At 41.5% G+C, this 12,283-nt stretch overlaps 1 protein-coding gene across 1 annotated transcript in view; it reads right to left on the bottom strand.

The window, feature by feature from the left end:
• Positions 1 to 12,283, bottom strand: part of dntt (deoxynucleotidyltransferase, terminal) — a 97,238-nt gene that overhangs the window by 69,229 nt on the left and 15,726 nt on the right. The gene's annotated exons all lie outside the window — the stretch shown is intronic.

The following is a 12,283-nucleotide window of genomic DNA, read 5'->3' as shown; positions in this document are numbered from 1 at the left end:
CAAAAGCCACATGTTCAAAAAGGCTGCGGACGGATTCCCAGAATAAATCTACAAAAGAAACTACAGAGCACACCATCGTTTCATCCTAAAGTTGTTTAAAACTGATGACTGATCGATTTCTTTGTTGACAACAAACTGACTGCTGACCCTACAGCGCTGTGAAACTATAGGAGCCGTTTTAAGTCTCTTGGATTTGTGATTGTCTTACACTGGATGCAACTTTAATGTGTTTTAATTAGGGCACGACTGATGTGTACAGTGGTAAGGTGGCCGGTAGGGGTCACACGCTCAGCAAATGCTGAAACTACACACATACGGACAAACGCTGCACATTCAAAAGCAAATTCAAACTCCTAAACGGCAGAACAACTCCATTAACATCAAACGTGCTGCAAGTAAAGACACTAAACTTAAGTGGAAAAAAACACAGATATTCAGAAAACAACTTCCGATACAGAAACGCTGCAAGTTCAGCCGTTAACGGAGTCACTCCAGGCCTGCAGGGGCGCTCTGTAGAACGGTTTATTTACAGGAGAGAATAAGAGAGACAGCTAGGAGCAGAAAGTTATCTGTAGATAGTTGTATCGTTGAATATACTGTACATTTTTTTAGGCCTAATTATCAGGCGCATATGGACCTATCAAGATAAATCAGTGTAGGCATCTATTTACTCCAAAGACATGATAACTTCTATTACAAGAAAGTGTGCAGGTAACCATGTTTGAGGTGATTTAAAAAAGGACTTTAAATACTTCTTTCATGCAGAGTGCACAAAACTCTTTAGTTTGTGATGCTCACAGCACTGTTTGCAACACACTGCAGAAGAACATCACAGCTCTGACTGATTTATTTTCTTGTTTGTTTGTGATCATGCTGTGATTTTGAGTCCCACATCGATTCTTGGTGGATGATGATGGTATAAAAGAATAATGTGGTATACATTAAACTGATCCTCAATTCACAAGCCATAAGTCTCTGTCCGATTGTTTAAGAGCTCTCACTCCACGACAGGACAAGGACAAATTACATTCAACATAAAGTTCTGTTTCAAACACTAAACGCAAAATGATTCCACTAACTGTGTAATTTCCAGCTTTTATAGAAAACATCCAAACAAAACAAATTACATTTTTTTATGGATTGCTTTTGTGCAAAAAGAGAAAAACGAACTTTCAAAACAAACTTCCCTGCAATCATTTCTGATGCTGGCACACAGCTGAACATTTGGCACGGCGTTCAGTTGGACCGCTTGTGCTGCAGCTGAAGTGATGAGCTGCTGATGTGGAGCGGAGAGGAGGAAAACATGTCACCACACGAGAGCTGGATCATCAGTACAGCCTCTCATTAGCTGAACAGGTCATTTTCTAATGTGGGCTTTGACAAAACATTTCAACACAACATGTGCTGCTGCAGTGAAGAACGAGGAGCTGCAGGTGTTTTTTTTTTCTCCTTTCTTTCTGTCTGACATCATGAGAAACGCCATTATTTCTAACAGCCGCACTTGCATGAAACTTTTAATTGAAGTAAGGAGGTGCAAGTCTCCAGAAGGAAAAGTCGGATTCTTCCTGTTGTTAAAAAAGACATTAACAAGAAATGGTGTGGAAAGCTGCAGTACTGTACGCCATTGGAAATTAGCTGCAATTCGTGGGGCAAATTAAAGATTTAATGTGAAAAGACTCCTTTACTATTATCACATTTCAGTCTTTATAGAAGCAGAGACACTAAAGAAAATTACCGGTGTAAAAAAAAAAAAAGGTCTTGTGTATTCTTCTCGCTAAAGCCCCAACTCTCATTCTGAGTCATGTGCTTGCTTTAATGAGGAAAATGTAATAACTGCTTTGCCTTGTTTTTTCCTCTCTTAAATTGTGACTTTCCTGAGTTACTACACAGTATGCTGTGACCAATAAAAAACATTTTCCAACCTACAAATTTTATTGTTAACCTCAAGGAAGAACAAGAAACCAACCACCTTGTCAGAAGTCTGTCAGGTTCAAATGACGAGGAACAGAAGTGCAGAACTAAACAGAGAAGATTGATTTAAACAAAAAAGGCAAAACAAAAGCTTTACATTTTACAAGAAACAAAGTCCAACTGAAAAGTCCAAATGGAAGAGAAGCAAAACCACAAGAAGCAACAACAAGCAGATCACTAGGAACACGGCTAGGTAGACCTATGGAAACAAGAGGGAAGGTGCACTGACACTAAACAGACACCGGGGCAAACAGACACAGGTGAGACTAACGACACAGGTGAAAGCAATCAGGCCAATCAGAAAGAAGGGAAAGTAGACAAAGGGAGGAAGTAAGACATGAAACACCAAGGACAAGAACTTCAAAATAAAACAGGAAACACTAAACACTCCTGCCTACACAATCTGACAGCAGACACGTGCCGTATCCGAATTGCCAAGTACATACTCAATCTTTCAGTATGCAGTACATACTATCCGTGCGGCATACTGTTAGTACCTACTATTCAGTATGCACACACAGTAGGCAGATATTTGTCCCTACTTCTTCTGATTCATTCAGTATGGAAGTGACGTCATTTACGTTTCCTGAACCGGCCGCATCCACCCGTTTTTTTTTTGTTTATTAGATTTTGTTTATCTTTATTCAAGAAGAGTAATGCGCATATACAGTCAGGTAAAGAAAAAACAATATCACAATGTAAATCAAGTAAAAGACAGATTGAATAACTAAATAACATACAGTACATGAAGAAAAGTACAAATGAAAGACAGTAATATATAAAATAAACCAATAAAGACACATTTAAATAGTGAAATCATTATTTAAATAGAGGGGGAAAGGTTTTATAATTATACAGATATTTGTTATATTTCTGTTGTTAATTTAAAGTAGTGATTTCAGTCGGGACTTTAACTCTAGATTTAAAACTGATTCAATTAATCCACGCTCGTTTGTTTTGATTTGGAGGCGGAAGTGACGATTTACGTTTAATTTTGCACAGCATTGTGGGTGGTAAAATACAATTCATTTCCTGAAAGCACGCATCCGATCCATACTGCATGAAACCCGGAAGTTAGTATCCATACTGAAATGTTCAGTATACCAAAAAATGTATACTGAATGACCACGAAAGTTCAGTATACTGAAACTCCATACTGAAAAGTACGTACTGCATACTGAACTGTGACAATTTGGAAAGGGGCACGAGGGTTAAGACATTTCAAAATAAAACAGGAAACACTACAGACACACAGAGATCTCAAGAATGTAACAGTAACAATACATCCAGGACATCAGCAACTTAAAACATTTCCCTTGGAAATTAAGTATTCTGTTTCTGATTTCGATAGCAGCACATTTCTACAAAGAAACCGACTCAAAGGAGGCATTTTTTTTCTCACAGAATCACTTCCTGATATTTGATGAAAAACTGAACAAGGGATCATTAAATACGAGGTAGATGTGATTTTTTTTAGCTTGTCTTCTTCAGGTAATAACACTATGGAGAATCATTTGCAACACATCTTCAATAAAAAGATAGATTAGAATCATATTTTAAAGGCTTATCTACAGATAAACACAGTACTGTGGCTGAACACATGCAGAATACTTCAGAAAAATGGAAAATGGTCTACATATCACACTTTTTGAGTCTACCTGCAGCTTAGGAACAGACGCCTGTAACCCTGTACAGTATCATAGATATTCATTGAATTCGGCATTAATAATCAAAGTATTGCAAAGTGAACCTTTCCAAGAAGAGTGTGTGTAGTAATTTCACTAGAACCTTGAACAGCATAGGGAGCTTAATAAGTCATGACATTTGGGTTAGTTCTTCTTTTCATGCTAACTCGCACATGCTGCTACTTCGCCCTTTATGTCATACATAAATCAGTAAAGTTTAAGAAGACAGTAGTGAATACCATCGAGCTGAACAAACCAGTGTGTCAGGGAGAAAAAAAGAAAGCCCTACAGGGAGTGACTGCAGCAGAGCCATTCTTAATCCAGGACCTGGACTTGATGCAGCCCTGTGTGACTGGAGCTCTGGACAGGCTCGCATGTTTTTTTTTTTATGCCTCCGTTTTCTCTCCTCCAGCCAACCCGTGATCCGAGGTCAGTGCACCACCCGCGGTCCTGTGCAGACATGGAGCCCTCAGGTCAGTGAGCAGCAGACTGTTAGTGCAGCTCACCCAGGAGACGCACTGACCCGTTTACTGCAGCACACGGAGAGGAACGACTCTTTATATACCACACACACACACACACACACACACACACACACACACACACACACAGAGCACGGCTCTGTTCACAGCATGAGACAAATCGGAGAAGCGAGCTTGTAATTGGATAGGTTGTAGGACAGGCTAGTGTTGTGCAAGTGTTCAGTGTGCAGGGTATGTAACATGCAGAAACACTCTGAATGCTTTATTGGTTAAGTTTAGTTCATTAGTTTAAAGAAGCAAATGTTTGATATAGGCTGGATGCTGTGATAAAAAAAGATTACATTAACATTTTAACAATATGACAATTTTATAATAATGCCAGTTGGGGAGTATCTTTACAATGAAGCCCTAAATACTCAAAATACTTCTACTTACTTTATTATAGGCCTACTTCTTTGGAGGGGACATATGACCATTTTCAATAAGCTGCATATCACTTACACCGTGTCTTAACAGCAAGCGAGCGTTATATAGCGTGGCTCAAGGTTCATGATGGCACGCTTGCTGTCCACACTGAAACCGTTAAATGTTTATTCTCTGTCCCCCCCCCCCCCTTGCAAACAATATGACGTCTAGCACTTTTGTCCTGAAGGTGGACAAACTAAAGTATGTGGCTTTGTATCAAGGAGCTGTTGACTCAAACCACAACACTCAGAGGCTCCTCAATAAACGACTTGCGTTGAGCCGAAAAAATGTTTTTCTCCAGTTCTGACACTAATCAAAAAGCTCAACATTTTAATCACAGATGTGGATGTTATTAATGCACCACTGTCCCCACTTTGTTAAACAAGCGAACGAGCTCTGTTGAGTGAGGAAAAATGAGTGTCAGTGACGTGTAGAGCCCCCTCCTTCCTCGTCTGTCTACGCAAGCGACAGAGAGGAAAATAGAAAAGAGGCGTCGGTGCAAAACCGACACGCCGCGTTGTGCTGAGTTGCTCACAGGCGGTGAGGACACTCCAATAGGAAACAAGAGAATCAGACTGATTTTGTCGCTGACGCTCGCTCGCGTCACATGCTGTGACGACAGGCTGTTATACCAATGCTTTATGACGATATAGAAGAACAACATCACTGGGACTTTTTTCACTATGTATCACTCCGCCTCAGTCAGGAGCTCTGAAAAAAATACTGAATGTTCATTTACAGCTGTCAGTTTTTATTTATTCATTATCTAAAACCTCAGAGTCCCACAACAGACTCTAACTTCACTGGTTTCATGATCAAATGTATTTATTTTAACATAAAAGTAGGCTAAAGGTTGGTACTACAACTGTTCTGAGGTAACCATGGATACCAACAGAGTAGCAAGAGTGCAGTAGAATGGAATGTTTGGGTTGCCTGGCAACAGTCTAGTTTTAGTCGTGGAACTAGTTGAGTTGGTGGTCAAAGCCTGCGGCCTCGAGCCCTCGATCGACAAGCCCATGAAGTACAACATCATTCCCCTCAGTTCAACTCCAGTAAAACTCAGCTGGACAAAGTTTTCAGGTGTCTTTATTTATTTATTTTTACTTTATTTATCCCCTAGGTGAAATTCAGGTCTTCACTTTGTTATTCAGAGACATGCTCCTCACACACATAGGCCTGATATACACACGTGCACAAATAGGAACTATGCATAAATGTCACTTATATCAGAGAGGGTTTCTTTACTCCTAAGGGAACATTTGTAATCTTTGCTTGTGCTCAGTTCCTCCTCGTGCATGATTGGACTCAGGACATGCCACTATAGTGTCTTGAAGGAGCCAATCTCTGACCAGATTGTCAATCAACTATTTCAGTGCTGTGCAGTGCTTGTTTTTCTGCCCCCTTGTGGCCACAGATAGCATTGGAAGTTAAACTACTGTGGTGCTGTAAATCTAATATTTTCTTGGCATTAAGATAATTGCACTTCTTTTTGTAAAATCACACTGAAGCAGACATTCTGATAATAGATATCTCACCTGAAAACTTGGTTTAGACCTCACGCAGACACACACTCTGCACAGTCAGTCTGTCTGCTGTCATGTTGTTGTGTTGTCGCCCCAGCGCCGTTGAGTAGACGCCACCAGCTCAAAACCCCTTCCTGTATATATGCCTTCATCTAATTAATGAGGAACTAAGACTGGTAGGGGGACTGGGTGCATGGGGACGTTGATATAGCACGCCGATTTACCCCCCACCACCAGATATAACGGACATGCCTGTGAGTCATGTTCACCCAGCAGCCCGCCTCACCACATGTGCAAAAAGAAAACCATGAAAAGAGGTCAGACAACCCAGGGAGAACAGTTTAAACGATTAGTAGGAAGAAGATGGATTTTATCTTTCACATTTCTGATGAATAACTATTGGACACTTTCTTTCATCATGGTCCAACTTTAGACATTAGTGCAGAAGCAAATTACTTTTTTTATGCCATCTAATTAAAGTTTAAGGCAGTTTAGTATGGATCTAATAAAGACTATTTGAAAACCAGGTCAAGATACAACTGGGTTTGACACTACGACGATTGCACCAGTCGTATCAACCCGGCCCCCTGACTCACAAGGCTGAAGCAGAAACTGCAAAAATGAATAACCGCAGTTTAAACAAGCAAACTGCGGAGCGCAGAGGCTGCAAACGTCACATGATCACACCTAACGCCACCTCAAGTTTCGACGAATGGCAATGGCAACTGCACTGGTACCTGAACTGAATTCAACTTTTCACATTTCAGCTTTCAGTCAATTGGAAAAGGAGAACCAGCTGATTGGATGATGCAGTTTGTAAAACCTGCACCAAAAATATTTGAGCTCTCACCTCTCAAATATATGAATAGTGTGTGGCCCACAAGATTATTTTGATTGTGACTTATTATTTTTTTAAACCACCACGCTGTGACAATAAATGACAGAGACAATTATCCTCGCCACGGTACATTGCAGCGCAGGAGACACTGCACAGCGTCTGGTGCTCAAGCAAAGCACCATCAAGACAGCCACAGTTATAAACCTGTGCAGTACGATTTGGCTATAGAATTCATAACAACAGGCTGAGTACTTGATGTGAAAACGGGCTCAAGTGGCCCAGAACTCAGAAAGGTTTGTCAATGTTTGTGTCTGATCCTCATGGCATTGTTAAGAAAACAATAAAATAAATAAAAGTCACAACCCAAAGAATCTTGCAGGCTTGATATTGGATATTTGGCTGGCTGGCCAGTTGCCGAACAGTAATTCACAAACAAATTTGCTAAATAAATAAAAGTGGGGTGGCGCAATGATGAGCTGCACCCTGAAGCAACACGGGGAATTCTTTCTTCACTGTGACAACCCTACTCACTTATGGTGCTTTTTCCTGAATAACTCCTGCTGTTTTGTTACATTGACTTCACATGGACATTTAACTAGGAGGATGGCAGGAATAATTCTTGTTAAAGTCAATTTGTCCGATTTCATTCAAACATGCAGCTGACCCCAAACATTTCTGGATATTTTTGTGTGTGTGGAAACACCATTCAAGCTACAGGGAAGAAAAAAAAACTCAAATGTGTGTCCACTAAAAGCTCTTGTTTTTGTCGCTGGCAGGCTCACATTGTTATTCTGAATGTCTGACAACACTTCAAAAAAGGATCCCAACATGAATAGATATTTTCTGTTAGGTACTTGAAAAAGCCACCAAACTCCACTTAATAAACATAATTAACTTTTAGGAACAAGGAGAGCTGCTTGTCTTCTGCTGCTTCACTAGGTTTTTCTAGTGTGTGTGTGTGTGTGTGTGTGTGTGTGTGTGTGTGTGTGTGTGTGTGTGTGTGTGTGTGTGTTTGTGTGTGTGTGTGTGTGTGTGTGTGTGTGTGTGTGTGTGTGTGTGTGTGTGTGTGTGTGTGTAATTTTTGATCATGGCTGGACGCGCTCGAGTACCAATTCCCGAATGTTTCCAGGTCATATGAAAACATTTTTCAGTGGCATGCCGTGTAGGTGTTATGGAGCGTCATGTTAGCTCTTTCTCTTTGAGAACGAGCAGGGTGATAGAGAGCCGTGATTGGTTCATCAGATTGGTACCTCGTTTTTTCCTTTTTCAGAGAACATGAGTTATTCGTTTCTGTCAGGACCTAAAGACAATTTCAACCAAAATCTTCTAAAGTGTGTCTGCAGGAAATTACCAACCCTGCCTTAGAAAGGGTTAATAAATGCTATCGTTTGTGGGTTTTTAGCACAATTAGACTTCATGTCACCCCTGCAGAAGTCATTACCCCGGTTGAGAAACCCCAGTAAAAAAAAAGGTCTAGATCTGCCCCTGATGTCAGCGGACAAAACAGAACTTTTAGTGGAAGGACTTAAATTGGGCACCTTAGCCTCTGAGGTTTGCAATGCAGCCTTTACAGCCCTTTTCATAGTTGTGGCTAAAGCAATCTACCAAAGAAATACAAAAAAAACATTCTACCTATTGATCTTTTAGCCTCTCAATTAAGTAAATAAATAGGACCTGGCTGTTTGATATTCAATCATTACACTTCTAAACCTCGATAAATCTTCCCTTCAACAATTTTTTGTTCCTCTTTAAGTGGCAGATCTTTACTCCACTTCAGCTTGGAGAGGAATCAGTTTAATTCACTCAATATTCAGAGCTACTTTAACCCCCCTCGTCCATGTTCTCAAACCTCTCTCTCTCTTCCGCTTCCTCTCACTTACTCTTTCCCCTCATTAGTCTTGCAAAGTGTGTGTGCATTCACATGTTGGTCCGTGTGTGGATTTGTTCGAGTTGCCATCAGAGAAAAGGCGTTCGATGCTGCGCGTCAATCAGCCGAGACACAAATGTCCATTTTTGTGTTCGTGTACGTCAGGCTTTTGGTGAAATGATGGCAGCTGCAGACTCATGGCTAAGCAGATTAAAAAAAATGGGGGGGGAGGGGATGTTGACTTGAGGAGTTGTGTGTGTACTTGCACAAAGACGGTGTGGATTTCCTGGTCGCAGCGAGACACGACAACAGTGAGAGAGAGAGCGAGAACCAGAGAGAGAGAGAGAGAGAGAGAGCACAGTAGGAATAGGTAGATGAGGGTGATTGGGTGCTAAAGCATACAGGAGAGCAGGGAGGAGTGATAGAGGAGTGAAAGAGTGTGAGGCAGAGAGGGTGAGGGATAAAGAGGGAGCAGGGATGAATAAATCAATAGTGCGTGGCTGCTGGAATGAAGGGCCGCTTGCTGGCGGTGTGTGATTGACACCTCACTGGGGTGCTGTTGCTGAGATGATGCTCATCCGCTCTTCCTGATCCTGACACCTCTCTCTCTCTGCATCACCTCCTTCTCCCTCCTGCCTCACCCAGCACACCCTGCTGGCCCCCCGGATGCTCCTCTCCTCCCTCCTGACATCAGCGCAGGATGTTTGCGCGACACTTCCTCTGTCTGTCCAATTCACTTTAATGCACAAATAACAAGCTGCGCTGAAAAAAACACAGCGGTGCGCCTACAGTCACATACACATTGTTCAATCCTGCTGGGTGTTTGCTTCAATTCATTACATCACTGTCAAACTAATTGGCTGTGTTTGTAAAATAAAGCAGGTTTTGATGAGGGTGAAAATTGATCAATTTTTATGAGACCAACTGACTCATGAAAAGATTGAGTGACAGATCGATGTATCTGACACTTTAACCTGTATCATCAACTATAGCTCACAGTTATATTTGTTCAATATTAGGGGCCATGTGCAAAACTACAGATCCATTATGCTTATTAATACCACGTGTAATATTTATTTTACTTTCACTATCACTTGGACTTATTATTTTTATCATGTATATCATATTGTATTTAACATTGATTATCTGGAGCAGTTTAAGGATTTTACTACTTCTTAGTATAACTACTTCTCTCCGGGCCTCAGTTGGTAGAGTCGGTCGTCTCTCAACCGGAAGGTCAGGGGTTCGATCCCCAACCTGCAGCAACATGTCCGATGTGTCCTTGGGCAAGTTGCTGCCGCTACTTTGTCAGCAGCGTATGAATGTGTATGTATGGGATTAGTTACCTCAGTGTGTGAATGCAATCCCACTTGTCTTAACAACCATTGGCGTCGCCCCCTGCTGGTATGCTTTTAAGATAATTAAGCATTAAGAAAAAGAATGCAGCAATCTCTTTTTATGCACAGACTATATGTTAGGCATGTTTCTTCCTCATACTGCTCGTCACTACACTGCTGTCAACTGACGACTGATTTTCTAATGAGTAACATTAATGAACTTTTCAAACATGTTATCAACAGCGTCAATGAACGAGGAACAGGAATCCATACCTGGCTATTTACCAACACTGTGACATGCATGACATGTTGGCAAGGACACAGACTTCAGGCCAGTATAACTGCAGCATACACGTAAATTAAGAATGTCCTACTAGGAATGTCAAATTTGAAATAAATCAGCATTTTTTCTTGAAGAGAACAGCTTTGTTTTTGTTTTCCTACAAACTTTGATGAAAGAGAGGTGATATGATAAACCATTAACTGTGCTGCCACATAAAAAAATGCATGGACACTAGAAACATGAATTCCTAAACTCAAACATGAAAACATATGTTAAAGTATCCTCAGAGCTCTTTCCCTCCATCAATACTGTGCCTGGCAAACAAGCAGACAGCGGGACGGATCAAGGATAGAGCTTCACCATGGAGGATCAATAACCCGCCCCTCATTAGCAATGTCCCACACTGCAGTCGATCATATCCTGTGTCTATTCGTCTACTGTTGCACATTTCTCCTGGTTTACATTCGAAGAGCGAGGCCACACATCATATTTCCATCTATATCAGAGTCAAATAGTTCAAGTAATTGCATTTGATCTGCCTCAGGGGAATGTTCTACCTGTGGCTTCCTCCAACAACCTCTCTCTAATCGGAAAGTCTTCTTTGAAGTGGCTTTATGTGGGGATAATGACTTAATCATGGGGATAGGGAAATTGAGTGGGATTGCTAATTATGGAATCAATGCTGCGAAAAGAAACCAGGGGAAAGAAAGTGAACAGCAGCTTCTCCCCAGGTGAAACATGTGTGTGTGTGTTTGTGCACATCCATACGTGTCCATCCATGTGGAAGATGCATGCATGCGAGCACATGTGGGTGAGTCTCAGTACACGTGTGTGCATCTATTATGTATGTTTACCGTCACTGGGAGCTAAAAAGTCATTATGAAACCGACGCCTCACAGGCCCTCGCTAAGCTGTGCTTAATAGGTCTTACAGAAACTCATCAGCGGGTCCCTACACTCCCACACAAACACACAAACACGCACACACAGATTTGCCAGTCACATCACAGGGATAATAAACACCTCAGACCTCCACTTCTATATTCTGTGGCTTCAACACTTTGCCCCCAAGATAGAACAAACAGAGGAGCTCACCTGATGTGTTTCTGCATATATTCTCTGTTTTGTTATTTTAGTGATGTAAGTAATGTAAGTCACAGCAGTCCTATAGATTTAAAAGAAATATCTGTTTTTTATTTTCCCTCTGTGCCGATATACTTTAATCACTCCTATGATGGCTGTTCGGGGGGACAGGAAGAGATAAATGATCAACTTGAGGACTGTTTGTTTGCATTTCACGCCGTCTCTAGAAGTTATTCTGTAAGATCAGATATTTACACTCACTGACATCTTGCTGATTTGTGCACAACTTTACAGCTCCTCCAGTACACCTATTGGACATATTCTTAATTTAAGAGTCCGCGGAAACGCGGCTTCTCCAACCTCCTCCTGTTAGCTGTAGCATTAGCTGCATGTAACGCTCGGTTCTAGCCCCCCTTGACGTCATTGTCAGTGTGAGATCACTGATCTAAGCCCATTGGCTCGTTGTGGCAAGCCCTGCAGCTCAAGTTGAAATTTCCGAGAAGCGTGCTGAGCAACTGACCAATAACGACAGAGCGGATCGGCAGACCAATCAGAGCAGACTTGGCCCACGTGAGGTCTAACAGTGTGGGCTCAGCAGAGTGTAGCTGACGGACTCAGAGTGTAGAGGGAGCAAGGAGGAGCAGTACATGAAAACAGACACTTTTTTCAAACTTTAGCTATTGTGAACGTACAAAAGTAGGTACATAGATTAAATATACGAACCCCAAAAAGGGCATCTAGGAAGGGGAG

This window comes from Labrus bergylta, chromosome 10 (assembly GCF_963930695.1).
Source record: "Labrus bergylta chromosome 10, fLabBer1.1, whole genome shotgun sequence".
NCBI classification, from domain to species: Eukaryota; Metazoa; Chordata; class Actinopteri; order Labriformes; family Labridae; genus Labrus; species Labrus bergylta.
The sequence above is the reverse complement of the archived record's forward strand: the minus strand, read 5'-3'. Positions and strand labels throughout refer to the sequence as shown.